The sequence below is a fragment of the Schistocerca cancellata genome, chromosome 7 (assembly GCF_023864275.1).
Source record: "Schistocerca cancellata isolate TAMUIC-IGC-003103 chromosome 7, iqSchCanc2.1, whole genome shotgun sequence".
Classification (NCBI taxonomy): Eukaryota; Metazoa; Arthropoda; class Insecta; order Orthoptera; family Acrididae; genus Schistocerca; species Schistocerca cancellata.
The window spans coordinates 264,232,594-264,246,876 of NC_064632.1; the positions used below are offsets into that span (position 1 = coordinate 264,232,594).

General features: G+C 47.8%; 1 pseudogene; it reads left to right on the top strand.

Moving 5' to 3' along the window:
- The first annotated feature begins 11,620 nt into the window (after positions 1–11,620).
- On the top strand, positions 11,621–11,738 carry LOC126093033 (5S ribosomal RNA; annotated as a pseudogene).
- The last annotated feature ends 2,545 nt before the right edge of the window (positions 11,739–14,283 follow it).

The window sequence follows — 14,283 nt, forward strand, 5'->3', positions numbered from 1 at the left end:
AATATGGAATCTATTTTACATCCCCTGTCGATAGCACTTATTACTTCATGAGTATAAAGAGCTAGTTGTGTTTCACAAGAACGATATTTTCTGAATCTATGCTGACTATGTGTCAATAAATCGTTTTCCTCGAGGTACTTCATAATGTTCGAATACAGTATATGTTCCAAAACCCTACTGCAAATCGACGTTAGTGATATACGCCTGTAATTCAGCGGATTACTCCTCCTTCCCTTTTTGGGCATTGGTGTGATTTTCCAGTCTTTAGGTACAGATCTTTCTGTGAGTGAGTGGTTGTATATAATTGATAAATATGGAGCTATTTTATCAGCATACTCTGAGAGGAATCTGACTGGTATACAATCTGGACCGGAGGCCTTGCCTTTATTAAGTGATTTAAGCTGCTTCGTTACTCCGAGGGTATCTACTATGTTTCTCATCTTGGCAGTTGTTCTTGATTGGAATTCAGGAATATTTACTTCGTCTTCTTTGATGAATGAGTTTCGGAAAACCGTGTTTAATAACTTTGCTTTAGTGACACTGTCATCAGTGGCTTCACCGTTGTTATCGCGCAGTGATGTTTCTACACGACAGACGTTCTCAAAAATTACAGCTGAGAAGTGCCAATTCGCTAGCTGTTTGGTCAAACGTCTCGACAGAGTCTCATTCCGATATTCAGGCACTCGGCGACTCCAGCGTCTCGGGCCAGAATGCGACTCCGGCCCGAGATGCTGGAGTTGGCGGTCACGTGTGCTTGCTTGTGTGTGTGTGTGTGTGTGTGTGTGTGTGTGTGTGTTGTCCTTACTGATGAAGACTGTGGCCGAAAGCTACATGCGAGTGTCTTTTAATCGTGCCTGTCTGCAATTTGAAATGTCTTTTTATGGTAAGTAGCGATCTATCTTTCTCGTACATTCTCATAGTATTTAATTTGTATTAATCCGTCTACTTGATGCTGGCTAACTCGTACAGCGGCTCTTGACGGATATCGCTGTAGGTTGCCCTTACTCTCGCAGAAGCCGCTAGTAACAGGACTGAAATTTTCCGCGCATCCATTTGCTATGCGTTCAGATGCGCCTGTGTTTGCGCTACACGTACCCCTCCTCAGAAGTTCGTGTCCGCTTCATCAGCTCTTTGTCAGGCAGGTCAGGTCGGCACACCTGTGCCCAGGAGGCAGGGCCTTTCATTTCCGCGTAATCGGCGCCTTCTGGCAGCTTCCACGCTGTGTGTCTTTTTTTTTTTTTCGACGCAGGCGAGGTCGGCTGTGGGTGATTCATCCGCCAGCACAGCCTGCCGGGTGTTTCGTAACAGCTCACAGCGACAGGACGTACCTCGGCTCACGCCGACAGCGCCTCGCGTTTAATGGCTTGCTGTGAGGCGAATCGCTAACGACGAGAGCTTGTGCACTCAGCAACGACATTTTACGCTCCTTTTACACCGAAGCGAACACAAGCGAACGCGTGCAGCAGTGAATTCTCTCTGGTGTGAACAAACGGCGTTCGTTCGCTCTCGGTTCGCATTCGTTTGTTTTCGCTTGTGTTCCGCTGACTGTCGGTCTTTTAACGAATCGTAAGCAGGAGTTTACGTCCTCTCCGCATCAGCGCTACAAGTACAGAGCTCTTTCATCGGTTAGCGTGTTTCCTACCGGCATGAGTCGCGTGAGCGATAAAGTTGTCGGAAGAGAATCTAATGTTCTTGTTGGAAGAATACAGAATAATTGGTGCTTCTGGGATCCAACAGATGCACACCACAAATGCGAAAGGAAAAGAAGTGTTATTGGTAGAAAACTGACAAAGTACTAACAGGTCCCACTGGGGACATGACGAACACTAAATTCATTGGATGCTAGCATATGGTGGAAACGGAGTGAAGAGCACAAGTTTTTTATGAACATGGAGAAGCACAATGAATTTCCTTGAAAACAAACAATTGGTTACACGTATCTATCATGCTGAAACTTCCTGGCAGATTAAAACTGTGCGCCGGACCTAGACTCGAACTCGGTGCTCTTTCGCGGGCAAGTGCTCTACCAACCGAGCTACCCAAGCACGACTCACGACTCGTCCTCACAGCTTTAATTCCTCCAGTACCTCGTCTCCTACCTTCCAAACTTCACAGAAGCTTGGTAGAGCACTTGCCCGCGAAAGGCAAAGGTCCCGAGTCTCGGTCCGGCACACAGTTTTAATCTGCCAGGAAGTTTCATATCAGCGCACACTCCGCTGTAGAGTGAAAATCTCACTCTAGAAGCCTAGAAGCCTGAACCAGCTATATTCCCGCGTGGTTGACTACACTTTTACAGATAAAATACGCGTTTTCATAGGTTGTTGTAGTTGCCATCATGATAACAGCATCGTTGCGTGAGGTTTAACGCACAGATTAAAATGGTATGTCGCTTACACTTTAAGTCATATCTAAAATTATTAATTATAAATTTACTAGTTTAATCCAAGTAGTCATAACATAGAAAATATAACATATACTTTATCAGCGCAACTAAAATTTGCCTATAGAGTGTCGTTTTTGATTCGTTGGTTGGTTGGTCGTTTTGGGGGCAGGGGACCAAAGAGCGAGGTCATCGATCCCATCGGATTAGGGAGGAGAAGAGATTGGTGTTTAACGTCCCGTCGACAACGAGGTCATTAGAGACGGAGCACAAACTCGGAGTAGCGAAGGATAGGGAAGGAAATCGTCCGCGCCCTTTCAAAAGAACCAGCCTGGCATTTGCCTGAAGCGATTTAGGGATTCCCGAAAACATAAACCAGGATGGTCGGACGCGGGTTTGAACCATCGTCCTCCCGAGTACGCCGATGGAATGTTCAAATGTGTGTGAATTCCTAAGGGACCAAACTGCTTAGGACATGGGTCCCTAGACTTACACACTACTTAAACTAACTTACGCTAAGGACAACACACTCACCCATGCCCGAGGGAGGACTCGCACCTCCAGCGGGAGGGGTCGCGCAATCCGTGACATGGCGCCTCTAACCGCGCGGCCACTCCGCGCAGCCGATGGAATGTTTTGTGTTTGATGAAGGCCTAGAGAACGTTATCTGCCATCATGTGTTGTGAAGACCGGAGCAGGTGGTGTTAGGGTATCGACATGTTTCCTGTCGTTAGGGTTTGCTATCCTTATAACGCTTAAGAAAACGTTAAATCCAGATGGATGCGAACACATTTTACAGCACTATGTACCGCGTACATTAGTGGAACAGTTCGGAGACGATGATTGTATCTGGAGCATCCTACTGAGGAGCGATCGAAGACACTTTAAAAGAACAACTGCTTATTAACGAAACTAACACTCAGTTATAACGTGCTTGAATGAATATCCAAATAGCTATGTAGGGGGAAGGCGGGGCAAGATGGGGAAGCTAACTTTAAATACTTACAAAAGGGAGAAAAATAAACAAAATTCAAGTAGGTTTGATTATCATTTGTTTACTTAACCATTGAATTACAATAGCATGCAAATAAACCCGCAAACTTGTTACATTTAGTTAGAAATGTCTCGATTTGAAACATAAACTACCAATTCCCCGTCTTGCCCCATATGCGGGGTAAGATGGTGAACTAGCATGAATTCATCTCTAAAGCTTAAATAAGGACTGGAATAACGAAATCATGTGACGACAGGGTTTCGAAACATGGTTCTGCGAATTGTAGAATCAGGTACTACGTTTTATTTAGGCCTCTTACTTTCACATAGTACACAAGTGTGGACAGCCTCGTCATCATCACTTTCTATCCCTGCCCATGTGTCGTGGGCCCAGCGGCCGCAGCTAATACACCGTATCCAGCCTCCTTCAGAGTAGTCATAGCAGTATAAACATTATTCACTCCCTTCCACGTTGTCATTCGACCTCAGTTTATTATCCCTTGAGCATGAAGGGGTGGTTACGACGTCAGTAACGTTCGTCACTTTTTCGTTGTCATTATGTCCTTTTGGTGGTATCCCAGGTTTATTAAACGTCTTTGAGAAGAGTTTTCGTTTACATGCAGCACGTTTGGGGACTCCTTTTCGTTTAATTTCTTCAGATAGTTAACTCTTATAAGGAGATTCGGTTAAAACAACGGGGTTTCCACGCCTGTTAGATGGTTTCCTTTTGGTTTTTTTATCCACCTTTGGAATAGCTAACACCGTTTCAGGGCTGGTAACCTGAAAGTTAGACGAAACAGAGGCTTGATCGTCAATTGTTAATTGTTCAGGTGTTTTACTTCTTGACAACATCTCTAGTATTTGGTCTTCCGTTTCTGTAACTTCAGATGTGTGAGGTTGATGAATGTCTGTAGTTGAACAGGGAAGGTAATCACTTTTTTGAAACACATTTCTGTTTACAGGCCAAATGCCTGTTTTCCGAAACCCGTTCACCGCTGTGGACATTGTAGCTGAATGAATGAAGGCTTTGCCGAATAAACTTGTGATCTGATGCAGCGTAACAACTTTTCCAGGATGGGTGCGAAGCCACGGTCTTACTTCATCTTCGTAAAATTTACTGAGAGGTTTCATAAATGCCACGTCCAATGGTTGAAGACGGTGTGAGCAGTGTGGTGGCAAACACAGGAAGACAACCCCATTTTCGCGGGCCACATCTATCAGTTCTAAATTCTTGGTGTGCATTTTGTGGCCGTCCAATATGAGAAGTATTGGTCTTTCCTTTGACGCTCCAGTAAATGCAATAAACTTCTTAAACCAAGTCAAAAATAGTTCTTTCGTCATACAACCAGTTTCCTGGACTTCTGCCCAGGCACCAGGGGGCAGGCCAGTCTCAAACGCTTGTTGTATTCGTTTTCGAGGATAAATTAACATAGGTGGTACGTAGCACTCCGACGCTGAAACACAGATTTCTGCAGTCACAGTCTGGCCTCTTTCTGCTGAAGTAACTGCTCCCTCCTGTCTGCGCCCTTTCAAAGCAACGACCTTTGTGTGACCTTTTGGAATGACTGTTAAACCAGTCTCATCGCAATTGAATATTCTTTCTCCCGTAAACTTGAATGTGTCTAATTGACTTTCTATCAGATCGAAAAACCGATCTACAGCAATTCGATTAAACCCCATTGCTGGTGCGATTGATGTGGCCTCTGGTTTCCGTATTGTTAATGTAGGATTTTGTGCAAGAAACCCATTTAACCAATCTCTTCCAGCAGATTTGGCTGCAGTATTAAATGGATGTTTGGTGTTGTTTCGTTCAGCTAGCTGGAAAGCAAGTTCACAAAGTTCTTTACGTGTTAGGCCAAAATACTGTCCTTCCATCTGTGTTAAGTAGTCTTTAAGTTCTGCCTCTTGTTCTGGGGTAAACACACTAGTGATTGGTCCTAACCTTTTCACAACTGTATAGCCAGGATTAGCACTCTAGCACTCTAACTGTAGCTTATAGCCTTTCCCCGTCTTACCCCACCTCCCCGTCTTGCCGCGCCTTCCCCTACAACAGAAATGTCTCTGCTATGACGTTGTTTGTGATTTGCCAACACGAAGAACACCCGACTAGTGACAGGTGGTGGCGTGAAGACCTGAGAGGTTTCTGGGCCGGTGCTGGCGACGTGTGATGGTTGTTGTACTACCGGTGCAGACGACAACGAACTGGTCCGGGTCTGCTGGCGTGGACCTCTGAGACGAAACTGCTGGTGCTGCGCGGACTGTCAGTGCTGGAACTGAGCAACTGGCGCTGCAGAGATGAGGCACAGAGCGTGGCTGAGTTGGCACGGTCTAGCGATGGCCTAAATAGTGTAAGGCAGATGGATATCCGAGTGACACTGTGAGGGCACGTGACCTGACGTAGCAAAATAGTGCCCTGCCGACAGCGCTCTCTGCTGAGAGGGGTACGCCCCCTGTCGGCGAGTGTGGCACCCACAGACGCCGCGGAGGCAACGTGTAACACGGTTGTAAATAGACCGGGCCACACACGGAAAATATCTGGGTATTTATGAGAGCCGTCTACGCACATCTTCCTGGTGGGGTGGCTGGCAGCATGGCCTCCATGGTGTGCACAGGAGAAGACTACCAGGCCGATACAACAGCATCAGCATAACAGTGCACCCTGTCATTAAGCAGCGTCTGTGAAGCATAGGTTTGTGGGCAATAACATTCCTGAAGTGGACTGGCCTGCCCAGAATTCCGACCTGAACCCTATGGAATAGCTTTCATCCAGACCCCAGCGTCCAACGTCACTACCTTCCCTGTTTCGGCTCTTGAGGAAGAGGGGCTGCCATTCCTGCACATACATTGATGCCTCACTGAAAATTTCCCCAGCAGAGTTCAATCCATCATGAAGGCAGCGGGAATGCAAGCCGCATATTAATGTTCACTTATAGGTCTGCGGAATCTGTTGGTCAAGTGGTGTATAAATATCTTCATAAAATACACAATACTTATAGCAGCAGTGGTCGCTTCATATATAGACATCACAAACTCTTAAACATAGAACACTGCTCACATCAACACACACACACACACACACACACACACACACACACACACACACACACACACACATATATATATATATATATATATATATATATATATATATATATATATACACTCCTGGAAATGGAAAAAAGAACACATTGACACCGGTGTGTCAGACCCACCATGCTTGCTCCGGACACTGCGAGAGGGCTGTACAAGCAATGATCCCATGCACGGCACAGCGGACACACCAGGAACCGCGGTGTTGGCCGTCGAATGGCGCTAGCTGCACAGCATTTGTGCACCGCCGCCGTCAGTGTCAGCCAGTTTGCCGTGGCATACGGAGCTCCATCGCAGTCTTTAACACTGGTAGCATGCCGCGACAGCGTGGAAGTGAACCGTATGTGCAGTTGACGGACTTTGAGCGAGGGCGTATAGTGGGCATGCGGGAGGCCGGGTGGACGTACCGCCGAATTGCTCAACACGTGGGGCGTGAGGTGTCCACAGTACATCGATGTTATCGCCAGTGGTCGGCGGAAGGTGCACGTGCCCGTCGACCTGGGACCGGACCGCAGCGACGCACGGATGCACGCCAAGACCGTAGGATCCTACGCAGTGCCGTAGGGGACCGCACCGCCACTTCCCAGCAAATTAGGGACACTGTTGCTCCTGGGGTATCGGCGAGGACCATTCGCAACCGTCTCCATGAAGCTGGGCTACGGTCCCGCACACCGTTAGGCCGTCTTCCGCTCACGCCCCAACATCGTGCAGCCCGCCTCCAGTGGTGTCGCGACAGGCGTGAATGGAGGGACGAATGGAGACGTGTCGTCTTCAGCGATGAGAGTCGCTTCTGCCTTGGTGCCAATGATGGTCGTATGCGTGTTTGACGCCATGCAGGTGAGCGCCACAAACAGGACTGCATACGACCGAGGCACAGAGGGCCAACACCCGGCATTATGGTGTGGGGAGCGATCTCCTACACTGACCGTACACCACTGGTGATCGTCGAGGGGACACTGAATAGTGCACGGTACATCCAAACCGTCATCGAACCCATCGTTCTACCATTCCTAGACCGGCAAGGGAACTTGCTGTTCCAACAGGACAATGCACGTCCGCATGTATCCCGTGCCACCCAAAGTGCTCTAGAAGTTGTAAGTCAACCACCCTGGCCAGCAAGATCTCCGGATCTGTCCCCCATTGAGCATGTTTGGGACTGGATGAAGCGTCGTCTCACGCGGTCTGCACGTCCAGCACGAACGCTGGTCCAACTGAGGCGCCAGGTGGAAATGGGATGGCAAGCCGTTCCACAGGACTACATCCAGCATCTCTACGATCGCCTCCATGGGAGAATAGCAGCCTGCATTGCTGCGAAAGATGGATATACACTGTACTAGTGCCGACATTGTGCATGCTCTGTTGCCTGTGTCTATGTGCCTGTGGTTCTGTCAGTGTGATCATGTGATGTATCTGACCCCAGGAATGTGTCAATAAAGTTTCCCCTTCCTGGGACAATGAATTCACGGTGTTCTTATTTCAATTTCCAGGAGTGTATATAAACGCGTGCGTGTACACGTACACAAAACATATACACAAAGTTTTGATTTTTTTGTGGGATAATGAAAGACATTGTCGCAGAAGTAAAATAGTTCCAGTTCTGTCCAAGGTTTTCGGGTGGTTTCCCATGGTTGTCGGGTAATTATCAGAACTGGCAGTCTCGTCTCATTTATTCCCAGTTGGAAATCCCCACTGTCCCACCACCAGCTCGCCTCTTATTGGCTGAAAAGCACCGTGATTCTCTAATAGACGGTATATAAAACAGGCCGCTTTAGCCCTTGGAGTGGAGAATGGAAGGAAGAGAACATAGAACAGGATTAACAGAACAATGGTTGTTGATCAAAATATGAAATTAGAACAGAATTAATCTTTTACCTTTGTCTTATCGCCGCAACTTGACGTTGTGGTTTAAATGTGTTTAAAAGCTCAGCTACTGAGTCAACGATACAATCTACATCTACATGGATACTCTGCAAATCACACTTAAGTGCCTGGCAGAGGTTTCACCAAACCATCTTGACAGTAATTTTCTATTATTCCAATCTCGAACAGCCTGCGGAAAAAACGAACGCCTTTTTCTTTCCGTACGAGCTCTGACTTCTCTTATTTTATTATGATGATCGCTGGTCCATATGTAGCTCGGCACCACCAAAATATTTTAGCATTCAGACGAGAAAGATGTTGATTGAAATTTCGTGAGAAGATTCCGCCGCAATGGGAAACGCCTTCGTTTTAACGATGTCCACCCCAAATCCTGTATCATATCCGTGATACTCTCTCCCCTCTTTCTCGGTAGTACAGAACGTGTCGCCCTTCTTTGAACTTTCTCCATGTACTCCTTTAATCCTAGGATCCCACACCGAGTAGCAGTAATGCAAAAGAGGACGAAAAAGCGTAGTGTGGGCGGCCTCTAATTACTAGATGTGTTACACTTTCCAAGTGTCCTGCCAACAAAACGCAGTCTTTGGTTTGCCTTCCCCACAACATTTTCTATGTGTTCTTACCAGTTTGAGTTCTTATTAATTGTAAATCCTGGGTATTTAGTTGAATTTACGGCCTTCAGATAAGACTGATTTATCGTGGAACAGAAGTTTAACGATTGTTTTTAACACTCATGTGGATGACCTCACGCTTTTCATTATTAGGGGCAAGTTCCAATTTTTGCACCATACAGATATCTTTTCTAAATCGTTTTGCAATTTGTTTTGATCTCCTGATGACTTTACTAGTCAATAAACGACAGCATCATCTGCAGACAAGCTGAGACGGCTGCTCAGATAAATATTTGATAATCTTCGATGTAATAAAATTGAGCCGTGAGCGGCTCGCGGTCATGCCGTTTATTGGTCGTCATCTTGTTTGTATGGTTCTGTCGCCTCTTTCATATTCAATTTTTTTGGCGTCACTAAGTTGCTGGTTTGCTTGCCCGGGAGTGGCTGCAGCAGCGCTTATCGATAAGTGCGCTGTCGTACTATCTCAGGAGCGACCGTTAGTATTTCCGGGTCGTCGCATGTCGGGAGTTCAGTCGGGGACGGAACGCCAGCGAGGCGCGGACAGCCAGTGCTCGCCGATCGCTGGCAACACACATGCACTGTCCGACGGAAGGAGACTGGAGCGGGAACGACCGTTGGTTGGGCGTTCGGTTGGTCGTCTCATCGGGTGACGTGTATTTGGTCTTTTGACCGTTTATGGGTCTCGCCAGTTCGTCATCTTGCCGGACGTGGGTCGGTTCGTTCCTCGTGCAGAGATGTCGTGGCCAATGGGCAAGAGTTACCTCTACGTGGATGGGTCCGAGCCAGGGTGCCCAGGTAGCCGTGTCTCCGAATTCCGAACGGACATCGATTTGAGTCGGGTTGGAGCTGCAGTCAGCTTCAGACAGCCAAGACTCGCCCCACCGTTGCCGACACACGCAACTTGAGTGGGAGTGGGAACGACCGTTGGTTGGTCGTTCGGTCGGTCGTCTCATCGGACGATGTGTATTTGGTCTCCGACCGCTTGTGGAAACACTCTGTGGGTCGAATTGATTCGTCCTTGTTGTTCCACAATGATTGCTTTTACGATTTTTCGAGTTCTTGTGCCAGTGTGTTTACGTGGAACCGTGTGTAGCTTCTGTGATTTGCACTGAGCAGATGAATGCTGTCTGCGTACTGGAGTAGTCAGTCGGTCGGTTGAAATAGAGCAGCGAGTGTGTCGGGTGGAAGGGAACTGGTTAGGCTGTTAGTTGGGTTTTCAGCCGTCCCTAGGTCGTGCTACCCGATTGTTTAGTGTTACGCTTGGCTGCCTGTCTCACCTAAACTGTGCTTAGAGTTTCCTCCCCAGGCCGACCCTTGGAACATTGGAACACTTCTGAGCACCACTGTTTGTTGTTTGTGACTGTCGCTTTTTTTTTTTTGGTCGCAGGTACTGGGCCAGGCCTCCAGCCGTGTATTAATATTGTCTGTATTATGTTTAGTATATGGCCTTCAGCCGAACTTCATGTCAAGTATTTTAAGATTAGGTCTTCAGCCGTGTTTTGTGTGATATTCGCCGGCCGCGGTGGCCGTGCGGTTCTAGGCGATTCAGCCCAAAACCGCGGCACTACTACGGTCGCAGGTTCGAATCCTGCCTCGGGCATGGATGTGGGTCATGTCCTTAGGTTAGTTAGGTTTAAGTAGTTCTCAGTTCTAGGGGACTGATGACCATAGATGTTAAGTCCCATAGTGCTCAGAGCCATTTGGACCATTCCAACTGCGCAACGCTATGCGCTGTTCACATCCAACTGCCAAACACTACAGTAGCAAACATTCCAACAATGCCAGCCAGCCACAGATCGCACACAGCACAGTCAGTGATTTTCATACAGAGCGCTACGTGGCATTACCAACATAAAAACCTAAACAGCCTATTTACAAATTAACTATTAGATAACTGTGCAATTCGTAATAACGTGTATTTTCATGTGAATATATATTTATAATAATGTCTTTTACTTCATACAGGTAACAGCGCACACTTTGTAGTGGTAATGAATGACCAGCGTTTCGTTGTTACTAACAGATATTTGTACTTATTGACTGACTGTAGGCCTGACTCGTCAGTCTTTTACGTTTTTGTTTTCTCTAATTTTAGATTCAGTCGTCGGTCTTTGCATCAGAGTGATATCATGTCGACATCTCAATAGATGTTGCTGCAATTTTTCACAGTATTAGGACATCAGCGTTCAGCGAGTGAGGATTCAGCAACGTGCCAGCTCGTTGTGGAAGAACACTATGAGCAACGCCTTAAGACACGCACTGCTAGTGACGGCAGTACTCTAGGAACGGACGTCACTGGTGACGTAGTGCGCGGACACGTCACTCGTACCGTTTTGCCAAATGCGGCGCGCCGGGCCCTCGCCGCGAGAGCGCCTGCCTCACTAGCCTGCTAACGGAAGGATGGGCACCGCGTCACTGCTGCCCGTGGGGCGCGGGTGAGTAATCAGCACTGAAATACTCTACCTGCACTACATATGACGACGGCCGACGCAGAATCGGCGTGGGGCAACGCTATTCGAGTCCAGTCAAGTCAACCGCTGAAGGAAACTTTAAGAAATCACCGTCGCCTTGACGTGGAGCTCATCGGATGCGAAAGAATACGAGGCGCACAGCATCTCTAGGAATATTTATATCCTAGTTCTCCCGCGCCAACGGCCTCGTCGCAGTGTTAACACCGGTTCCCGTCAGATCACCGAAGTTAAGCGCTGTCGGGCTAGGCTAGTACTTGGATGGGTGACCATCCGGTCTGCCGAGCGCTGTTGGCAAGCGGGGTGCACTCAACCCTAGTGAGGCAAACTGAGGAGCTATTTCACTGAGAAGTAGCGGCTCCGGTCTTGTAAACTGACATACGACCAGGAGAGCGGTGTGCTGACTACATGCCCCTCCATATTTACATCTACATCCATACTCTGCAACTCACCTGACGGTGTGTGGCGGAGGGTACCTTGAGTACGTCTATCAGTTCTCCCTTCCATTCCAGTCTCGTATTGTTCGTGGAAAGAAAGATTGTCGCTATGCCTCTCTGTGGGCTCTAATCTTTTTGATTTTATCCTCAAGGTCGCTTCGCGAGATATACGTAGGAGGGAGCAACATACTGCTTGACTCCTCAGTGAAGGTATGTTCTCGAAACTTCAACAAAAGCCCGTACCGAGCTACTGAGTGTCTCTCTTGCAGAGTCTTCCACTGTAGTTTATCTATCATTTCCGTAACGCTTTCGCGATTACTAAATGATCCTGTAACTAAGCGCGCTGCTCTCCGTTGGATCTTCTCTCTCTCTTCTATCAACCCTATGTGGTGCAGTGAGCAGTATTCAAGCAGTGGACGAACAAGTGTACTGTAACGTACTTCCTTTGTTTTCGGACTGCATGTCCTTATGATTCTTCCAATGAATCTCAGTCTGGCATCTGCTTTACCGACGACTGATTTTATATGGTCATTCCATTTTAAATCACTCCTAATGCCTACTCCCAGATAATTTATGGAATTAACTGCCTCCAGTTGCTGGCATGCTATATTGTAGCTAAATGATAAAGGATCTTTCTATGTATTCGCAGCACATTACACTTGTCTACATTGAGATTCAATTGTCATTCCCTGCACCATGCGTCAGTTCGTTGCAGGTGCTCCTGCATTTCAGTACAATTTTCCTTTGTTACAACCTTTCGATATGTTACAGCATCATCCGCAAAAAGCCTCAGTGAATTTCCGATGTCATCCGCAAGACCATTTATATATATTGTGAATAGCAACGGTCCTACGACACTCCCCTGCTCCTACCCACTTCTTCTTAACTACTATCCTTCCGTTGTTTGTAAGGTAGGGTTTACCTGTGGGCATTTCCTACTTCTTCTGTGTGTGTTACGGGAGAAGAAACATCTGGTTAGGAGGTGTGGCATCTTTATTTGTTGGGTGTATCTGTCATCTGTTTGGTGATTGGTGTGGCATCATGTAGGCCTGCTGGGGCTTTCATCTACGCAGCAGGGCGACAGGTCGTTGATATACAGCCCTTTCGTCATCAGGGGCTCCCAGGTTCCGGATCAGGGGATTTCCGGCTTCTTCCTTCGTCGCATAAAAGCGGGCGGCAACTTCTTGGAAACGTGGTAATATATCTGGCTCAGGTGTTATGTCACGCAGAAACCTCGTTGGAAACTGCGAGTGCACGTGCATTATTCTTCTTAAGGCCTTGTTCTGCAGTGCTTGAAGTCTGGAGAGATGTTTTGTGGCTGCATTTCCCCATACAACGCTGGCGTACTCCATAATGGGGCGGATGAATAGTCGGTAAATCTTGAGGCCGTTCTCACTTGAGAGCGTCGAATTTTCATTGAGGAGGCCCCCAGACGCTGGTCAACTTTCCTCCTGACTGCCGTGACCTGCTGCTGCCACGTGAGTCCTGCATCCAGGATGACCCCCAGATAAGTGGCTGTAGGTTTCCATTCTATCTCTGCTCCAAACAGCTGGAGCGCTGGAACCACGGTTGGTCGCTTCCTTTGTGAAAATCACAGCCTGGCTCTTCTGGGCATTGAATTGGAATCTCCACTTTCGTGACCAATTCTCTATGTTGGTGCAGGCATCACGCAGGCGGTGGTGCATAATGATGGCCCATCTGCTCCTGGTGTAGACGGCAATATCATCTGCGTAGAGGGCCAATTCCACACGCGGCGTTCTTGGGATGTCCGCTGTGTACAATGAGTACAGTGTCGGCCCAAGAACGGACCCCTGCGGGACTCCAGCAGCGACAGGTCGGAGTGTCGAGGTGGCATCATTGATCCGTTCTCGGAAGATGCGGCCTCGAAGATAAGACTCAAGCAGGACGACATAGGGTCTTGGGAAACGGAGATGTTGGAGCTTCCAGACCAGTCCTGTGTGCCAGACACTATCGAAAGCGCGGGAGACATCCAGGAAGATGGCCCCACAGAATTCCCTTTTGTTGAATGCTTGGGTGATTTCTTCTACAACCCGCAGAAGTTGTTGCGTTGTCGAATGTTGGCTGCGAAATCCAAATTGTTCATTGGGCAGCATATGGTGCAGATCCATGAGGGCCTGGATGCGGCGCAGCAGTAGCCTCTCAAACACCTTACTGAGGTGAGAGAGGAGGCTGATTGGTCTGTAGCTACGGGGGTCGTTCCTGGATTTCCCCAGCTTTGGGACTGACACAACCACAGCTTCTTTCCAGGCAGTCGGAAAAATCTTCAGTCTCAGGATGATGTTAAAGAGCGCTGCAATGTAGATGAAGGCTGGAGGTGGCAGTTCCTTCAACATCTTCTCATTAATCTTGTCAAGCCCCGGTGCCTTTTGGTTGTTTAGGCCCCG